This window comes from Culex pipiens, chromosome 3 (genome assembly GCF_016801865.2).
Source record: "Culex pipiens pallens isolate TS chromosome 3, TS_CPP_V2, whole genome shotgun sequence".
Lineage (NCBI taxonomy): Eukaryota > Metazoa > Arthropoda > Insecta > Diptera > Culicidae > Culex > Culex pipiens.
The window spans coordinates 49,284,139-49,306,108 of NC_068939.1; the positions used below are offsets into that span (position 1 = coordinate 49,284,139).

General features: G+C 34.7%; 1 protein-coding gene across 5 annotated transcripts in view; it reads right to left on the reverse strand.

Annotated features, from left to right (window-relative positions):
* LOC120413218 (PTB domain-containing adapter protein ced-6) overlaps positions 1 to 21,970 on the reverse strand; it is a 64,456-nt gene that overhangs the window by 35,568 nt on the left and 6,918 nt on the right. The window lies entirely within an intron of this gene.

A 21,970-nucleotide genomic window follows, 5' to 3' on the forward strand; every position in this document is an offset into this window, starting at 1 on the left:
GTTTTGACACCCTTCGATTGTGTGTGTGCTATAAAACGATTTGTTTTGGAAACGTCAAAAGCCACCGGGCGCCATTATGGCAACCCCGGTTGAAGTTCGACGACAGAGTGAGTTCAGTGGCATTTATCGCACGTTGATCGCGAGAGGTTGAGGTTACGTTATCCACATCTCCCGAACTTGGGTCAAGATGGTCAAAGGGGGAGACACCGCCGTGTCAACCCGCGGTCGAAATGGTGTGAAATGTTTTCGGTGTCAAAACAATATAAAAGAGACTTCCCGCGCGCGCGTTGAAGCGAAAAATGCAACGTTTTTGTAGGGATTATGGGTTGCAGGATTGAATATGTAATAAATTATTAAATGAGTATTTATTATAAGATTGATATAATTCATAAATAAGAGTTAAGAGCGCAACAAAAAGTGCGCACCTTCATGAATATTGCCTTGTTAGCTAATTGTGGCTTGAGTGCGAGAGCGCGCTAGCGAGCTGCGAGAGAGAACAACGAGCGAGAAAACAACGAGATGCGCGCGGCCGGCGAAAGAGAGAATGAAGATTGTCAAATCAGTTTTGTGGTTAATTTCTGTGGAATAAGACGTGTTGTTTGTTAATTGCAAAATATCTGTGTTTTTATTATAAAAGAAAGTCCCCGATCACGACAATGGCACAGTCCGGTAAGTCGAACCTTTTGATTCATGAAAGATCATTTGTTTTGCTTGAATTGTTGTGTTGTGAAATCTAACAGTTTTGTTTACCTGCCAGGATGCAGGTCCAAAGTTTCGCTTTGTTGTTTTGCCTGTGTTTTGAAACAGGTAGATTTTTGCTTGAACTTGTTATTTGAAATTGATAAAAGGCATAAAACTATCTGCGATAATTGACGGTCTTAAATTTAATGAATGATTTGCTTGTTGTTGTGATATTGGGAACGAATGTTTTGTTTTGAAGTAGTAAATTTGGCTTTTCGTTGTGATAATTGAAAACCAATGTTTTATTCTAAGTTTATGGTGGAATTTGAAGGCAAATAATTTGCTCAAAATTTGATTGTTTTTTTACAATCACATTTTTGCTTTAGATTTGATTGTTGTTGTTTTGATTGACGACCAATGTTTTGTTTTTAATTTGATGCAATGTTTAATCGTTGTTGTGGAAATTGAACTCCAATGTTTTGTTACGAATTAGACTTCAATTTTTTTTCTTATTTTTGTGATTGATAAAAAATCAATATTTTGTTTATAATTTGACAAAAGATTTGACAAGATTGTGGAAATTGAAAATCAATATTTCGTTTTGAATCTGATGGAGGATTAGTTTGCGATTGAAGGTAGATAATTTGTTTTTAATTTAGTTATTGTTTTGGTAATTGAAATCAAATTTGTTGTTTGAATTTTATTGTTGTTATTATAATTGACGACCAATGTTTTGTTTTGAATTTGATGCAAAATTTGATTGTTATGGATTGTTGTTATTATTGATGATCATGATCATTATTTTTATTTTTTATTTTGGATTGGATTCTGGTTACTTTGGTAATTGAAGACCAATGTTTATTTTTGAATAAGATAAATATTTGCTTCTTGTAAGTTTTGTTTTAAATTTAATGAAAGATATGCTTGTTGTGGCAATGACTTAATGCAAAGTCCAACAAAATCACAAATTACAAAATTTACAGGTTTAATTTTGATTGAAAGATTTGATTGTTGATGAGGGAATTAAAGACCAATGTTTTGTTATGATAAGATGACAAATTTGCTTATTTTTGCGATAAATGAAAACCAATATTTTGTTTCGAGTAAGATACGAGGTTTGATTGATATTGTGGTAATCGAAAACCAGTTATTATTTTGAATATGATGATAGATTTGCTTTTTGTTGTGGCAATCGAAGGCCAAGATTTGTTTTCTGAATTTGAGTATTGTTATTATAGAACGGTATTTTTATTCGGTTTTACATTTCATGCAATATTTGATTGTTGTTTTATGATGGGCAATTTTGAGTTTTAAATTTGACGCAATATTTGATTGTTTATATGGTAATTGATGACCAATGTTTTGTTTTGAAGTTGATGCAAAATTTGATTATTAATTTTATGGTTAATCAAAAATTTTTAGTTCTCATTTGAATGAAGATTTGATTGTTGTTATTATTGACGATAAATTTTTACTGTGAATTTGATGCAATATTAGATTGTTGCTTGATGCTGTGGAAATTGAAAACTATCGTTTTAAAATTCTAATGAAAATTTTATAGATTTATGCAGAAATTGACAAACAATGTTTTGCTTTGAAATTTGATTTGAGCAACGTTTTTTGCCGTTATAATTGATTAGTCATAGTTAATCTTGAAGTCTCTTCTGTGCTGGAGGCTGACAGACCTCTGCGATGGTAGTCAGAAAAAAAGTCTCCTCTGTGTTGGAGCCTGACAGACCTCTGCGATGGTAGTCAGAAAAAAGTCTCCTCTGTGTTGGAGCCTGACAGACCTCTGCGATGGTAGTCAAAAAAAAGTCTCCTCTGTGTTGGAGCCTGACAGACCTCTGCGATGGTAGTCAGAAAAAAAAGTCTCCTCTGTGTTGGAGCCTGACAGACCTCTGCGATGGTAGTCAGAAAAAAGTCTCCTCTGTGTTGGAGCCTGACAGACCTCTGCGATGGTAGTCAGAAAAAAGTCTCCTCTGTGTTGGAGCCTGACAGACCTCTGCGATGGTAGTCAGAAAAAAAAGTCTCCTCTGTGTTGGAGCCTGACAGACCTCTGCGATGGTAGTCAGAAAAAAAGTCTTCTCTGTGTTAGAGCCTGACAGACCTCTGACATCATCAGATAAAAAAAAAAATTGATAATCTGTACTGGAGTTCTTTGCGAAAGCATCAGATAACAATCTCCTCGATAAAGGAACCCGACAGACTTTTGTGATGATTTTTTTTAAATAACTTCGCAGAAGGAGCCTTATGGATTTTAAAAATATATTGTTCAGCAAATCTTTTCATTCAATTAAGGACCGTCTTTAACATCACAAAATAAATTGACCTAAGAAAATGAATAAATAAATTTAAATGTGAAAGTGAGCACTTTTTGGTATCCACAGATAAAGCAATATGTATTTTGGCGTTATTTCTGTGAACTGCCTGAAAAAAAGATGATTTCAAATTCATCGAATAGGATTAAAACGCTTGTCACTATAACTAACACTGGAGTTGTCCTCTCTTGAAATATAAACCTCTAAATTGAAAGACGTTAATGATTAAGTATTCCATATTGATAGTTGTTATGGTTAATTGTTACTTTAATCGATTTACTCAGCTGTGATACAAAAGTTGCTTGAAACCCAACATTATTTCACAGGAAGGTAAAAATTTAAGTAATCGTTAACATGAACAATACATTATTAGTTAAAAAAAGGAAAAATAATTCACTTAATAATTAATTTGATGCAATTTTTAATAATAAATAAAGGAATGATTAATCATCAGAAATGCTTAAAATATAATTTAAAGTGTGAGAGCGTTGCGTCACATGAGAAAATAATACAAATATTTAAATATTAATTTTGAATTGAGAAGTATGAGTGACAAATTGAGCAACGAAAAAAAAACATTATTTAAAAAAAAAATAGGAAATATTTATATTTATTTTTATTTTTCAATGCAATATCTGTTATTTGTATCAAAATAGTTCAAAATCATTCATTAATTTCGATAGAAATTATATTTTAACACTGTATCATTTTATTGAGTTAAAAAAAACAAAACTTTCAGAATTTTAGTAAAGTAAATATATCAAAATTCAATAAGGAGAAACATTATTTTGAAATAAATTAAGGAAACTTTGGGGTTCTTCAATCGATTGTACTTAATTATGAAACCAAATTTTATCAAATTACATAACAGGAGTTTATCAGCAAAGAAAAAGTTAAAATTTTAAATAAGAAAAGAAATTATTGACAGGGATCGTAAAGATCGTGATTAAAAAAAAAATTAAGTTTCTGTGAACAATCTACTCAAGTAATATATCAAAGTAGCTTTGAACACATTTTACATTACGAGAAAAATAAAACAAAATATTTAAAAATAAAACATTAAAAAATCTTTCAGCTGATTTTAGATAAGCAAGATACGTTTTGAAAGAATTTATGGTTAGGATATTGTCTCCTCCGTGTTGGAGCCTGACAGACCTCTGCGGTGGTAGTTTGAAAAATGTTTCGCCTGAGCTGGAACCCTTTGAGAAAGTAGTCAGATTGGAATCTATACATCTATGCATTACAAGAATAATTGATTAAAATATGTTTTTTGTTGTTATCTGATAAGCACAGTACATTTTGAAGGTATATATAAATAAAATGACCCTAAACATTGTTTTGATCATGATTAAATGTAACATTGAATAATCTAATCTACGGTAATATCAAAAGTGCTTGAATCCATACCTTTAGCTACAATAAATACAATTTGAAGAGAAAATTAATTTGACATATAATAGAAATCGAATATAGCGGAACGGCATTTATTTCAGTTTATATATTTTATTTTTATTGCAACAATTTACCACATGATTTTGTTTTATTCATTAGAATAATATTTTTTGAACTATGTTTTGTTTCAAGATAAACAAAAATATTATTAAGTAGACACAACAGAGAAAAAAAAACTATTCGGTAAAAACTATCGTTTGTCTGGTTAAAAGATCGCGTAAGTGAATATTTATAGAAAGTTCAAAATTTTTAATATAAAAGTTGAAAAATGTTGATACTACCATGCATTTACAGAACAAAATCGTTAAATCGGTAATTTTTTTTTAAGAAAGCTTTTGTGGCAAGAATAAACATCATTTGATTTTATTTTTTTATAAAAAAATGTATTTTGTGCAGAAAAGCACATTTTGAGCATTAATTGAATTATTTATATTATTTTTGCAATTTGCTTCATTTATTGAGATTGCTTTTCAAGAAATCATCTTAAACTGAAATATGGACTATTTTTTATTTTATAAAAGTGTACCGGTACTGATGAAAACAAATTCTTCGAAAATATTACTGATTTTGCATTTTAGTAATTTTTGCCATGATTTATTAACAGTTTCAAAATTAGTTAAAATGCGGTAATTTTTGATACAATGTTAAGCGGTGTATGCACATCGGAAGGAACCGGTCAAGAAAAAATTCAAATGGGCAGCAGTAGAAGCGAAAGCAAGCCAGATAGGGTGAAGAAAAGCCCTAAGAAAACGCTCCCTCTTCTTTGTTCTGCTGTTCGTGAAGCTGTTTCTTGACCCCTTTCCTTCCGATCTCCATACTAGCCTTTATTTTTTAAAAAAATGTTGTTTGTTTTAGCTGTACAGCTTGGTTGGGAATAAATTACAGAAAAGTACAGATAAAAATATTGAAAATGAGGAAGGAATAAGCCTGCTTGTAGATCCATTTTGGGTGTTTTTGGGTATTAATTATAAACATATACTTTTCGTCACGTCTGCATTTAATATTAAAATCAGTTTATGTTTACCTTCAAGTCCCGTCTGGTGGATCAATCGGACGTGGCACTGGGCTTGGGCTCATAATCCATAGATTGGTTTGAACTCCGTGGCGGGCGCACATAAATTCAAAGTGTAAATTTGAGTCAAAACAATATCTGTGTGTGCCTGTCATAGTTTTTGCTTCAGATTTTTTTTTAATAAGTTAAATAAATTACCACATTGTATATATTTTTAGAAATGTTTATTCTTTGTTTTTGTATGATACACATAAATTTAAAACTTTAAAAACGCCAGGATTATGCTTCATTTGTTATTTAAGTCAGCAACATGTTAGATTTTTGAATTTAGAACACATTGTTTTATATTTCATATTCACAAAATGATAATAATTAAAAATAATGTGATTCCATTTAATTCGAAATGTAAAAAAAAATAAAAATTGCTTTTGAATTTGAATTATTATTTTTTTTAAATCGTGTTGTGTTGTTTCAGCAATGTTTGTAAAATTTGCTTTTTAATTTTAAATTACATAAAATTTAAAGAAAATCAGGTAAACAATCACTAATCTCGTATTGCTTAAAAAATTGATAAACCTGCGTTTATTTGAGAAATATTTGTGGTTTTTGTTTTTCTCCTCGTTTTTTTTCTATTTCTAATATTTTCAGGTGTTTTAAATTTTCAACCTCATCAGCGCATTCCATTTTCTACAACTCCTGCGATCGGATGTCTTGGACAACATAGATGAAACATTTCGAAGACTGCGCTTTCGTATTTAGATCAGCATGAAAACAAAGTCGAGGAACCCGACGAAAATCTTTTAGGAAATTGAAAAAAAAAATAGATTGATTTAGCATTCATGCAATTTTTCTGTTAGGAATTATGATTGATATTCGTCATCTTGAGAGTAGAAAAGAGGGAGAATGTAGGGATTATGGGTTGCAGGATTGAATATGTAATAAATTATTAAATGAGTATTTATTATAAGATTGATATAATTCATAAATAAGAGTTAAGAGCGCAACAAAAAGTGCGCACCTTCATGAATATTGCCTTGTTAGCTAATTGTGGCTTGAGTGCGAGAGCGCGCTAGCGAGCTGCGAGAGAGAACAACGAGCGAGAAAACAACGAGATGCGCGCGGCCGGCGAAAGAGAGAATGAAGATTGTCAAATCAGTTTTGTGGTTAATTTCTGTGGAATAAGACGTGTTGTTTGTTAATTGCAAAATATCTGTGTTTTTATTATAAAAGAAAGTCCCCGATCACGACAGTTTTGTAATCTCCCCTGGTGAATGAATGGTCCTTTGTGGAGTTGACGATTGGATTGGAAATTAATGACCAACGACTGTTGCACAGTAGCGTTTGAAGCAGCGTCCTTGTGCGACTCCGGTGGCTGGGTATCGAGATTTACGACGACCCGGTCAGGTCCACCGTGGTCAGACGACGCGTCGTGGAAGCAATTGGAGATGGTCACGTTTCAGCGGTCCTCATCCTGATAAGATCGCATCCACCAGAGAGTGAGGACAGTTACACGAAGGGAAGTTTGTCAATTGTTGAGCAACTGATTGGAATACAAATCGAAGATCCGCTAGTTATGAGAATTTCGTGCAACGAGTGGTAAAGCACCCTAAATCTGGAGACAAAGATCGTATACCCATATAGATTCGCTTCCAAGAGAATGGTTAGCATTCGTACGTGCGACCTCACCGGATTGTCGCGCCGATCTCGAATGCACCTTAACGTCTTTATCGACGTCATCTCCGCACACGTTACGATCACCCGCTCGCCGGCTGGTTGGTTTCATCTTTGAGCAAACGTGTATTTTTTACAATTCTTTGTTTGGACCGAGGTGGCAGGTAGCAAGCAAGGGAATATACTTGAAAATTTACATAAATATTTACTGTTTGGCACACGGCGTCGGTGATTAAAGGTGTCAACAGTGGTCTCGCGGTTCAGTCATGGATCTGGCATAAAATACAACAATTAACGCGAAAAGATGGAATCACAGCCACGACTGGCACCCAAGCCGAAATTGACACATTTCCGGACAAATTTGAGAGAGATAATGAGATAAGAAGCTGTTCTGGGATTCTAAGGTATTTTAGAACGTTTATTTATTTATTTTATTTATTTATTTATTTATTCATGTAACGTAAGATAAAATCTTTTTAATTGTTACAATTTGTGTGCTTGCTTGATTCAATAAAACTATTTTACACAGTGATAGGTTCTCTTAAACTAATTAATTATTCGTGTTGTTAAGATTATTTAGATGTCAATAAACTGCTAGTCCCGCTCAATCTAATGAATATTTAGGTAGGTAGTGTTTGTTCTTGTTGACATCTAAGGTTATACGAAAAAAAAAGGTTGAGGTTTTAAGTTCATGCCATCGGGAATAAGAAAAATCTGTATAACATTCATGAGCACAAATCAAATAATGCACAATACAAGTTGAACAGTTTCTTCCTGGTTCCCCGTTTCATGAACTAAATTCTTTGCGATTAACGATACATATCACATAGAGATTCATTAATAAAAATTAACTCATTAATTATAGTTTTTTTTATCGTTTTTCACAAAATAAGAAAAAAAATAATAGGGTATTTGTCCCTTTTTTGGGCCTAGTACCTATTTTGGGTCTACCAAACTTAATTCAACGAAATTGAGCATTTCACCAAATCTGGCAGGGATCTGCCACTTGAGAATGATTCGTGCTGTCATTATCTTCATTTTGGTGGGCAAGAATAATTCACTTTTTCCTCTTAACCTTCGGGAAGTCGCTTGTTTTTTTGTGGCTTAAAACATCACAATGATTTAGCATATTTGTCGACCGAATTTGTGCGGCTGTACTGTACGAGCTGGGGCTGAACCCAGGGATCTGACACGCATGCAGTTTCCTGAAGTCCCCGCCAGAGGCGCTGTCAATATTGTTTACGTGTGGTTTTTGAAAAGGTCGTATGAAATAAATACATAAATTTTGTTCCCAGATTATTTTTTTGCCAGACAAATAAAAAAATAACTATCTTTTGCATATATATGCGAGAAAATTACAATTATTGCGTAAATTTTTCCACATTTTCCATTTATTAGATCAATAAAACAAAGTTCTACTTTACGATACAATACAACCAAACTCACTAAACTAAACTAAAAATCTTAATAGCTTCAGTTACCTTGAAATAAAATTAAATTAGTTTGATTCTTCTTGACCGTTGGCTTAAAATGAATTGAATACTTATTAAATTTCAGTCAAAACAGCTTTAAACTAGCTATCACTGAACACCACAGTGCTTATATGCCCATATTAGGTGCTTGACGGAATTAAATGCTGTTGCCCTTATTTTTCTTATTTACGTCAAAAAAGTTCGCCACGTGCTTCGAGATTTCAACCAATCAGAAACTAGGCCGAAAATATGCACAAAGAAGGTCGTATGCTAGAAGCAATATCCCCAAAATAGGGGCAAAAAGTGTTTTAGGTTTTCGTGCTTATACAGCGATATAAGGTGTTTTTATCAACATGTTGATACTGGAAGAGCATAAGCATTACAAAACCTTCTTATTCATGTATAACAAACTAGGCTGCTAATAGCAGCCTTTGAGAATACATCAAATTAAAAGTGCGCTCTGCCTAGTAGGCCCAAAATAGGGACAAATACCCTATTTGTGAAACACATTTTAGAAACATTTTAAATTTCAGAGTTGAAATATTTTTCTCGAAAGATCATTTTCAAATATTGATTGCTAATTTGTTGACATTCAGAAATCCTCATTTTATTTAGTTTGATTTTCTCTTGAAGATTGAGCAATTCAAAAGTTTTGAAAATATATTGAAAAGAGATTGTGATCTGATCCATTTGGTATGTTCGGCAAAGTTGTAGGTTTTATGACTTTTCAGGGTCAAAAAAACTAAATTTCAAGCCTGGATTTTAAAATGTATAGGTGAAAAGTACCCAAAAGCTTGATACATCATTACAGTTATGCTACTATCAAAAATTTGCAAAACATTAATGAATTTATGAAAAAAAAACCTATTCTTTTACCTTCTTTAATCGATCTGTTGTCCCAAATTAAAACTTGTAAAAAGCCTAAAAAATTGAAAAAAAAAATCGATCGTCCATGACTTTTTTCAGTTTTTTTTTCAATGAATATTTCTCGAGAATTTATCGGATTACGAAGCTTAATCTTTAGTCGGAGCCAAAAGCAAATCCTAAGAAAGGCAAAAAACATAAATAAGCATTAAACAATGATTTCTAACAGTTTACAATAGATTTTACAAGTTTTTTCAACTGAAATTTCAAATTTAGTTATTTTTTTTGCTCCTCATTTTTTACGGAAATTTTTAAGAGGGGAGACTTGAAATAAAATTTGCGATGGCCTTTAAAGTGTTTTTTCTAAAGTTTTGAACCAATATAAAAATGATAAAAAATCGAAGGGGCTAAAGTTTGTCAAGATTGCTTTTTTTTTGAGTTGGTCAAAATCGAACTTTTTTCCATGTACTAATTTTTCTGAAAAGTCCTAATCATAACCTACAACTTTGCCGAAGATACAAAATCGATCTGCAAATTTCTTCTCCAGTTGCGGGTTTTCGATGTTTTCATAGCCCTTTTGTATGTGCAGCTTCCGAGTTTGTATGGAGAAACCAATTATGAAAAATGGCTTTTTTGGACATAAAGAATCGATGGACAAAGTTTCATCTAATCAAAAAAATTGAAATTAAAAATTACAAAATATTTTAAGCAAATCTAGAGAATTACTGTGTTCTAAAGATGTTTTTCTGTAGCCTTAAAACTGCTGCTCAGCTTCCGAAAAGTGATATAGATTTGAGCTAATTTACTGCGTTTATTCAAAAGGACATATCTGCGAAGAAAATTCAAATCTCATCGGTGGTAATGAAAAAGTAATCTTGATTGCAACTTTTTTTTTGCTCAAAGCACGTTGCTTTAAAATGATTTGTTGCAAAAGTTGCTAGTTGAGACACAAAAAGCTAAATTTGAATTTCAAGCTTAATTTTGAAACATAAGCTGAAAGTATAGCAATATGCTCAAACTTTCATTAAAATTAGTTTTTAAAACAACCTCAAATTAAAAAAAAAACACCAGACAAGACAGTTAGTGATAGAGTAACTCAAGCGGAAATAATTATGTTTACAAAAATAAATAAACAAACAAAAATATATAACTTTCGAGACACATTTAACGTCATTAACGGTAGCACGGCATGGATTGTTCCTTTGAGTGTAGATTTTAACACAATTGTTCGATTTAACAATTACAAACAAATAACTTATTGAGGAATAGACAGATTTACAAGCCATTCTACGCTTAGTTCAAATTACCTGGCTAAAATTCTAGCTTGCACTTGCAATGCGTTCCATATAAATCTCGTCCAGAGTTGCAGCTATAGATTACGATTAGCCACGAAACAACTCAACGTGCAGTGTTCACAGTGCTCCTAAAAGGCATGGAATCGTGGATGTTTTGCATTTGGGCGTTCGACCACACGCGGCCTGTTGTAATAAATACCTTAACGTCTCTCCTCTGTACTCACATAAGTACACCTGTGATTAATAAGGAATTTGAAAACATTCTTCTCGCGCTAGTGTGGGTGCGCTCCACACACTGATGTTAGTGTTTGCAGGTATGGGTGGCCCAACAAATCGAGAGGCATCATCGCGTCTGTTCAGAGGAGGAGCTGAACACATGACTGAACCCCCCTTCGCGTTCATTCATTGTACAAGCGATAATAAATTCCTCACTTTACAAAAATGCAATCGCATGATGCGGTTTTCTGCACTTTTCCACTGCACTCGAAGCTCTCGGGCAGGTATGGGCAGCTTGGCCGTGCTAGCGCGGCATGACTTTCGGCAAATAAGTGCAATGACTAGCAGCAGCATGTAGCATAACCATCTCTGTTAATAACCAGTGACCGAAACTTCAATCTGATATCGTGCTGGGATTACTGTTATGGGTGTAAAATATGTGCATTTTTTTTTAATTGAGGCCAAACAACACGTTCTTCTCAAGTTCTAGATTGAATCTGAAAATGGTTCGATTTACTTTAGAAATTCAAGAAAACATTTATATCCGTAACACTGATATCCAAAACTGAAAACTGATTAGATGAAGCGTGTGATAAGCGAGCATCATCACGACAAAATGACAATCGCGTAGTTCGACCTTATTCCGCTGGTGACGCTGCATTTTTATGGCGGATTTTGTGTTATATAATTGCAATGTTTCCTTCCATCCTTGACTCGATCGAATGTAAACAACTACTAAATTATTAATACTAACAAATCAACTAATTAGATTCAAGTTCTACTTTCCTGTCGCACGACCTCAACATGATCCCCGCAGCCGGGGATGATCAGCTGGGGCAACAGTTTACGAGATCACTATCATAGAGCTGCATTCTCGACGGATGACGTGACTTTCCGTTGCAGGGTGGAAAAGCTGAGAAAAACCTCCCCGCCATAATTTAGCCCGTGCGAACATCGCGTAGCGGCAGCAACGTGTCATACGCTCTCTTGTCTACCGGTCGTGGCCGGTCGTCGCTCTAAATTCCCAGACACTCATGGTACGTTCGTTTGAGGGCTAGTTCCGCACTGAGTGCCGCACTCAGAGCTGTCAAAGTGTTTGTTTGAAGAAACTAGCGCTGGTGCCGCACGAGTTTTGCCTCCATCTTGGAACTGAAAGTGCGAGTGCCGCACTCGATTTTTTTCTAGTTTCGTGCGAGTTTCTCGCACACCAACAAACGATGTTTGTAAACATCGAAATCAGCTGTTCGTTCAAAACATGATACGAGAAGCTGATTTTGTTGTTGTTTTCGATTTGTTCGCGTGTGAATGGTGAAAATTGGACAAATTGGATTGCGGTTATCAAAATTCCAGTAAGTATCATTTTATTTATCATGGTTCCGGTTTTATTGACCACGGAATCGGTTCCATAAGGCTTCCCGAGCAAGAAGGAGTATGCTTCTTGGACTTCGGGATGGTCTGGCCATCCCGAATTCATCCCTCTGCGCAAGAGTGATGATGCCCCATGGCCTTCCGGAAGGGTTTTGCCGGTTCTGTGAGCATCCGGAAAGGGTTCCCTGCGCAAGAGGGTGGATGATTTTTGGCCATCCGGATGGGGTTTGTCGATTCCGTGGCCATTCTGAAGGTTTCCCTGCGTAAGAGTGACGATGCTTGATGACCTTCCGGATTGGTTTTCCCGGTTCTGTGACCATCCGGAATGTAAAATATAATAAATCATTAAAATATTTTCCTGTATTTTCTTCCGCTCAGCTATTACGACGACTGGACTTTTCGCTGGGGCACTTTTCGACCGATTCTCATTCAAGGACCCGAAGAAGCTCAAGACGGAGGAGGGCGAGGGTATCAGGCAAGTGCCGATGCGGAAGATTATCGTGGTGGTGCAGCGGATGGGCGAGTACGTACCAAGCGTACCAAGCGGATCGCACGGGCTGCTGGAGCACACTCTCACCATAGATCACTGCACCGGAGACAAGTGGCGAGTCCCATTTTTTTACTTCGCTAGTAAGGTGTTTGAAGTTTCTTTCGACATTCCAGATTCTTCGAAAAAAAAACGCCGAGGCCAAGAACCAGGTGGCCGAAAAGAAGGCTGCCGCCCGTGGTCAGGATGACGTTTACGACGAAGTCCCTGGACGATGACGAGTTTGATTTGTACCTGGATCGGAGGTATGAATGATCGCGATATCCTCCGCAACTTGCAGCGCAAGCTCAAATCGGTCCTTCAACCGTCGCAAGCAGTACCCTTTGGAACTGGTGCTGACACCGATTCGTGAGTTGGACAAGCAAATCTTCAAATAGTCAAAGAAACGTCTTGTATTCCCTTTCCCGTGCTGGACGAGGCAGACCGTAGCTGGACTTGGGATTCAAGGGCCACCATAAGAGTTGAATCGAGTGCTAATAATAAAATTGTGAAATAATTTGCTTTAAAATATATACTTCAGCGTAAAATGACTTGTTTTTATTTATTCTTAACTGAAATTAAATTTCACTATTGAACAGCATTTTTCATTGTAAAATTTACAGGAAAAAGTCGTTGTTAAAGCACTGTTGAACGACGTTTTAAATCGAGAAATTCTACATTGAAATAACAGCGAAGTCCACTGTTTCCCATACAAAAAAAAACTTCGTAGTGAATAAGCTTAACCATCCCGCTGCGATTGCCATGCGGCACTCCAGGTTCCAGATCAATTGATAATCACGGATATTCGCGGCGATTCTAACGAATCAGTGAATCAATAAGATCAGGAAAACTGTTCGTGTATTTTCTGAATTATATGGTTTGATGTTAGAGATCATTTAAAAAATTTAGAAAATATATTCGACTGGATACTTGAAATATTTTGCGATAAGTAAGTCAACTTTCCCGCCGTGGACATAGTCGGGTTGGACCAGCCAAATGTGGTCCCGGGACAAAGCAGTTGGATTAACGGAATGAACTTGTCTTAACTTAATTGAGCGAAGTGTTCCGTCCAGGACGTTTTCCATAGTATCTGATGGCAATATGTACCATGTGTCGCTACAAATAAATCTTTAATTTTAAAATTCAGGCAAAAATGCATTGCAGAAACTACAATATAATAAAAAAAGGAAATCCAAATAATTACAAATTCCAAAAAAAACACGAAAAAAATCCAAATTCACTCAAAAAAATAATTTTAAATCCTATACTTCCTAGAACATTTTAAAAAAATGATAATTGTTCAAACTCTGAAATTTCGTATTGTTCTAAAACTCCTAATATTTATAAAATTAATAAAATTTCCAAAACCATTAACATTTCTGAAATTCTAAAGATATCAAGAAATTTTTCAAAATAATTGAACTATAAAAATTATTTTTTTAAAATAATATATTATAAAACATTTATAATTCGAAAAAAATTAGGAAATTGTAAAAAAAACAATTCAACATAAATTTCAAAAAAAAATTCTTAACATTCCTAAAATTCCATGATTTCCAAGAATTATAAAAAAATCCTAAAATTATGTAGGTTCTTAAAATTCTTACAATATCCAAAATTATTTAAACTCTTAAAATTCCTTGAATTAAAAACAAAACCTTAAGCTTTTGATTATTTATAAATCCTAAAGTTTCTTGAATGAATTAAAAAAAAGAAATTTCTTAAATTCTAAAATAACATAAATTATTCAAATTCCCAAGCCAATTACAATTCCTGTACATATTAGGAAATAAATGAAATTTTTTTAATTCCTAAAATGTCTAGATTTCTTAAAATTCCTAGGCTTCCAAAAAATCAAAAAAATTCTAAAATTCAAAGATTCCAGAAATTCCTAAAATTCTCAAACTCTACAAATTTCCTTAAATTTTATAGGTTCTTAATATTCCCAAAAATTCCAAGCATTCAACAATATCTAAGAAAATCCTGAAATTCTATCAACTCTTATAATTCGCGATGTTCCAGAAATATCTCCCTTAGGCTCTTTTTTTTTTATTTGCAAAAATGACATTTTGGGCGCCCTGGGGCTACCTGAGGGGGCGTTTTATCTTTTTCAAAAAGGCGCAGCACAAATCGGCAACTTGGCAAATTTGCAAAATGCGAAGTTTCTCTTGGGCCCTGCTAAGGGCGCCAAACTGTTTAAGGAGGGCGACCTTTTTGCTAATGAACTTGTTAGTCGACGACTAACCTCGACTAACCTACAGCTCAGCCCTGGAAATATTCAAAATTCCAGGTATTGTATATAATCTATGATTCCAGAAATACCTAAAATAATAGAAAAATATGTGAAATTCTTAAAAAAAAACAATCATAAATTTGTAAAATTACAGAAATACCTCAAATAAAATTAACTCTTAGAACCCCTGGAATTCTTTAATTTAAAAAAAAATGCGTGATTTTATATTTTCATATATATTTATTAAAAAAATTAAACAACTTGGAATTTTAAGCAGTACTTTTTTTGGGGATAATAGAATTTAAGAGATTTCTGGAATCAAAGAATTTCAGAATATTATAGTTTTTTTTTTCTAATGTAGTTTTGATATTCCATGACATATAAAAGATTTAAGAAAATTTAGAAATTATAAATAAAAAAAATCTGGAATTTAAGATTTTTCTAGAATTTCTGAAATTTAAGGAGTTTTAAGAATTTTAAGAATTATTTTTTCGGGAATTCAGAAATTTTAGGTTATTTAGGCATTTAAGAAATGTCTTAAATTTTAGAATATTAGGAATTTATGTATTCAAGTATTTTATTGGATTGTTTTGAAGTAGTTTTTGGAATTTTAAGAGTTTTATGAATGATTAGAATTTCAAAATCTTCATTAATTTAAACCTTTTGGAAATTTAAAAAAAATTGGATTTTTTAAATTAAAAAAATGTGTGATTTTAAAGAATTTGGAATTTAGATATGTTAGCATTTTCAAATACAGTAGTTGTTCGGTAACTGGGCGTTGTTTAACTGGGCTGCTTTTTTACTGGGCGCTCGATAACTGGGCCGTAGCCCAGTTAAAAAGCAGACAAACGTCAAAAAACCAAAACAAACCAAAATGACCGAGGGGTTAATGGATGCAAAAATCATATTCAATAATAAAAAAAACTTTTTTCAAACTTTTGTTTAATTTCAAGTTACAATCAAAGTAATATGAAAAGTAAGCATTGTAAATAAATTTGAGTAACTTTTATTTTTATATTTCATCTGGAAAATATTATGCATCGGTGGTCCCCTCGTTATTTTTTGTTCAGCCCAGTTAACGAGCAACATTCGGTGACTGGGCTACGTCCTCAGCCCAGTTACCGAACAACTACTGTATTCTTCAATTATTTGAAATTATGGTTTATTTTTATAAACTTTAAATGCTTACGGAATTTCAGAATTTTTTTTTTAGAATTTAAGCAATTTTTGAAATTTGATAATTTTGGGAATTTCTGGATATATAAATTTTGAGAATTTCTGTAATCTTCAAATTCCAAAAATTCTTAAGTTCCAGGAATTTCAGAAAATCTAAATATTCCACGAATTCTTAAATTTTTGAAAATAACAAAAAAATCTAAACTATTTTAAAATTTCTAATACTTTTAACCTCGCTTCTAACATTCCTGAAATCCCGTTTTTTTAAGTTCTTAAATTCCAGTATTAAAAAAAATCCCAAAAATCTAACTTTAACCAAAAATATGAATTTCCAGTGTAAAAATTTAATAAAATTATAGAAATTTTTCAAATTCCAAAATTTATTAATGACATATATTTCTTTAAATTGGTATAATCATTAAAAATATATATATTTTTTTAAATTCTATAAGACTAATTTTTAACTTTATTATTTAAAGAATATTTGAAGAACATCAGGTTTATGGAATTTCGTTGGTAACACTCTTGCTAGTAAACCTGAAGCTCATTAGAAAACGGCCATCTCAAACCAAAAGTAAGCTCCAGGTTCTTACGAACCGCTTTCCGGGTTCCAATGATCGTTCCTGAGACAGGATACGACATACACCATTAATACCAGCGCGGAGGTACGTTCAATTTGCAACGATCGCATTTTGACTGACGTTTTTTGAACCAAAACAAAACACCACGCACGCACACAAGCATAAAAACTGAGAGCAAAACTGGACCGTTCGTTTGAACCAAAACTGGCACTCGACGAGTGCGGCACTCAGTGCCGCACCGGCTCTTCAAACGAACGTACCATCAGAATTTTGCAGTGAGAAATTTTGCTCTTGGCTGTTTAAAAAGTTATAAAATATTTGTTTGGGCACTTGTTGAAATATTCAAGATTTCTTCTCTGCCGTATTTAAACAGCAAGAGCTCGTTACAATTTGAATATCTTCAACTTCAAACAATCTGGCAATATCTCGGTACAGTTGTTAACTACCCCGACTTCGTCAATGCACTGATACAACCCTATAAAGACGAAGTTATAACTCCGCAGTTGCCGCATAACACATACCTCAACTACGTGCACAGTACACAAGCCCGGTGGTGACCCAAAACCTGGGCCTGGGAACCTGTCTTGCAGCGACTAGAAGTACCGCATAAATCTCATTTTAACTGTCGAAATTCATCTCCACGCATCCCAAATGGCCCCACAGACCAACAGCAGCGCCACCATTAACCTCAGCCGAACTGAACTGAACTCAACGGCTCAACTCCGCGATGTACGCGCGGAGTTCAAGGGGCCAATCTGAGAGGTGTGCTGCTGGTGCAACCAGGCCGCGTTCGTTGAAGTTTCGTGCTGTCGAAATCGGGGCGGGTAATTGAAAAAGAATATAAATTCTAAAGCTGTGAACTCCAACGAGCGCGGAGAAGACCGGTCCCCGGCAAATGTGGCTTTATGGACAGGTTGGACATTATTGTATTCATATGAGGAGGCTTCTATATGGACATCTACGACGACGAGGCCTCGTGCTCCGACTGTTAGAAGTGCCTCGGCAGCAGCAAACTAACTGAACGGAATGGATCTCTAACACTGTATTTGTGACGCAATACGTTTGACGCGCTGATAGAGCGATGGTCCAATATAGGAGAAAAAGAATCTGTGGAAAAAGTAACCAATAAAGACAAAATTGTACAAATTTAATCTACACCCACAAGATCGAAATGCTACACAAGTTGAAATTCTATTCTTGCTGCATCAAATGATAGCATTTGACAACGTTTTGCAGTCCTCACTAATACTTATACGATGTGCCTCTTATTTTGTTTCGTTGTCTTATTTTAGGACAATACTCAAAAGTCGAGCCAAACATTTCATTAGGGCACAAAACCAAAACGTAAACATTTGGGATTATTCCACTATTCCATTCATTGGTACACTCCCTACATGCCCTCCAAGAATCAGATTGATAGCAAACAATTTGCTATTGAAAAAATAAAAAAAAAACGTTACTTAATCCACCTTAAGGTGGTTGGTGCCTTCCTCGCATTAATGTTGTATTTTAGGTTGTATTTACAAATTAATTTAAGAGTTTTTTTAATTTTTTTTTTCATTTATTTTTTATAATTAGGCTGGTACAAATATTTTTAAAAGTTTTTGTCACCCCCCCCTTCAAAATTGGCCCGAAAAATCAGGGGGCAAAAAAAATATTTTTACAATAAACTTCAAAATTTCAATGAAAATTCAAGTGCAACCAGCTGAAATCAAATTAAAATACATTCTTCTGCGTTTAAAATCATTTTTAGCATGTTTGGGTTTATTAAAAAATCTCAAGATTTTTTGAAAATTTTCGATGCAAAATCTTTTTTTTCGATACAATTTTTGTTTTTGTCAGATCTTAGATTTTTGAAAACTAATGATTGCAAAACAACTGAACTAGTGTAAAATGTATTTTAAAACACTGTTTTTATTTAAATGTGAAGACTATGGCTTGTTATTTAAATTTTTATATTTTTTTATTTTTTTGCCCCCCCCTTGACCTCGGCCAGGGCCGAGGGACAAAAACTTTTTTAAATATTTGCATCGGCCTTATTGATTTTACTTGAACAGCAATTTTCAATTATTTTTTTACCAACTCTCCAAAATAAAGGAGAAAAGTCTCATGAGTTATAAAAAAATAATTAAAAAGTTCGTGTAAATCTTTGTCGAGACAAAATGATGCATAACTTCAAAAGTACTTCATTAAACAGAATGAAATTTAATAGGGTCTTAGGGGACCCCAAAACGAACAGAATAAGGCGGATCCGGCCAAAATCGGTTCAGCCAGTTCTGAGATAATCGTGTGGAAAAATAATCATGTCTACACACATCCCCACAGACATTTGTTCAGAATTTGATTCTGAGTCGATAGGTATACGTGAAGGTATATCTAAAAGTCGTATTTAAGAAGTTCATTTTTCGAGTGATTTTATAGCCTTGTTCAGTGAGGTGAGGAAGGCAAAAACAAAAGGGCACATAACAATGTTCACTCCAAACCAGAAATAAAGTTCAATTGTGCCCTTTTCTTTATCGTTAGTTTTTCATGGTTAAAGCGGTATACGCACTTCGGAAGGAACCGGTCAAGAAAAAAATCAAATGGGCAGCAGCGGCAGCACAAGCAAGTCAGAGAGGGTGACGAAAAGCCCCAAGAAATCGCTCCTTCTCCTTTGTTCTGCTGTTCGTAAAGCTGTTTCTTGACCCCTTTCCTTCCGATCTGCATACTAGCCTTAAGGAACTTTCTATGTTATAAAGTGAACTGTTCATACATTCTTAACACTAATTCACTTCAAAGCAAAGTTTGGTTTACGTTGCACCAAGGATTTCTGCAGAAAAAAACTTCGTTGAAATACAATATTTAATACGACCCGCGGCTGCTGTTCAGTACACTTTTCAAGAATTTTTATGTTTCACATACCTTATCTACACCATTCGATCACAAAACATCACCAATTATCAACATTTCCGCTGAATTTCTCATTATTTCTAAGGCCCATAAACATCATTAAAAACAACAATCAGGTGACAGCGCTTTAAAGCCCTTTCAGTTCTCTTCGAAATTGCATTTAGAAAGGGCCCATTATGATCAACAGTTGGAAAGTTAAAAGGGCCCAATAACGAGATTTTTTTAAAATTATGAGTTTTATTGCGAAAATCAACATAAATTAAGACGCATTAAAGCAGAAATGAGGATTATGATGTGTTTTATCGTATCATCAGTAAAAATACCACCAGTCAAGCTTTCTTTTTAAATAGGAATTGAAACAAGTTGTCCACTTTTTGCCAGCGATTTTCTCGAATCGCGGTTTTTGATTTCGTGCCCTAATGATATGTTTGGCTCGAAGTGATCTGGGAAAACACAATCCAAGATGGCGGCCAAAATGGCGGTGTTTAAATACTGAAAAATTCATTTGGTAATGTGACAGACAAGCAACCCCTCGAATTAGTCTAATTTAGGATTTGTATAGTCACAAGAATAAGAAAATTTAAAAAAGCCATAGCCTACGTTGCTAATGTGTTGGGATGTCCTGGGTCGTCCAAGGAGTCCCTGAAGTCATCTGCGAGTCTACCACCATAACAAGCAAAAGATCGGGGATTTTTAACTCCGGATCAAACACTTGTTTTTATGTAATGTTCTAGGGCATCCAAGAAATGTGAAGATGAGACCTATGGTCTACCAGATTTTTTGGAGGACCCAGGACTTCTCAAAACATTAGCAAAGTATTCTAACATACCCACTGAAGCTCTGTAAATATGGTTCGGGGTCATAGAACCCCGACCTCTTGCGTGTCACCGCGGTAGACACGTAGATATTAACTCCAGAGAGTCTTTGGATGACCCAGGACATCCCAAAATTAGTAAAGTAATCTATCGTGCTCTCTGAGGCAATACGGGTATGATTCGGGGGCAAAAATCGACGACCTCTTGCTTGTTATGGCAGTAGACTAACAGGTCTTAACTCCAGGGAGTCCTCGGATGACCTAGAATATCCCATTGTAGCAGTAAAGTAGTCTACTGAGGCAATACGAAAAAGACCTGGGGTCAAAATTCGACGACCTTTGTTTGTTATAGAGGTAGGCCCGGTATACCTAAACTCTAAGGACCCAGATATTGAAACCCGTGAGTCCTCTGATGACCTAGAGCATTCCAAAATATCATTTAAGTAGTCTGCCATACTCAATGATGTTTTACGGGCATGATCCGTGGTCAAAAACCGCCGACCTCTTACTTGTTACTGCGGTAGACCCGCAGGCCTTAACGCCAGGGATTCCACGTCGAGCAGATCTCATCATTAAATATCAGGCAAACTATAGCATTTAGGTCGGGACATCGCAGTCGCAGATGATAGTTATTTAAGTGCTTATTTTTTTTAATGATTAAAAAAATCATCAAATTTTATGATGATCTTGCCACCTCAATTTCCCCTACAAATAAGCTTCCAATACAAATCACCCAAAGGCCGCTGTTCGATCAGTGAGCAGCAGCAGCCCCAGGCTGGCTGCCGTGATGTTTGATAGTTTTTCAAGGTCAGCCCCGGCCAGGTCGACTCAATATACCAATATACCTGTACATAGACAGAGTACACCGCACCAACGAGCCAGTCAACCAGAGTCAACCCAGCGAAGATGAATCGGCAGTAATGGGTGTAAAACAAGTTTTGCGCGCTGAGCCCCAGAGTCGACCACACTCAGGGCCGGCTGATGCCGAGTTGGCAATTATTCAGAAACTGTTTTGTGTACAAAACACATCAGTTTACGACCAGACCGCGAACCACGGGCCGGGCCGGGGCCAAACAGATAACACGGCGAGAAGTTTCTGGAAAGTGGGATTTTGTTGCTTTTAGGGGGATGAGTTTACGGAATTGGAGTAGGAATGAGACAATTCTTCATGTATCAATAGCACTTCTTGGATTAGTTTACTAACTGATGACGAGTATAAATTGAAAAAATAGTCTAATCAAAACGTGATATCATCCAAAACACTGAAAATACAGAAATATTTAATTTGTTTGAACTGTTCCGTAGAATAATAACAAGCATTGAAACTAAATAATCCGATTAAATCAAGCAAAACAGTGTTTGTCTGAAAAATAGTCTTCATTTGCTATTTATTATTGCTGGT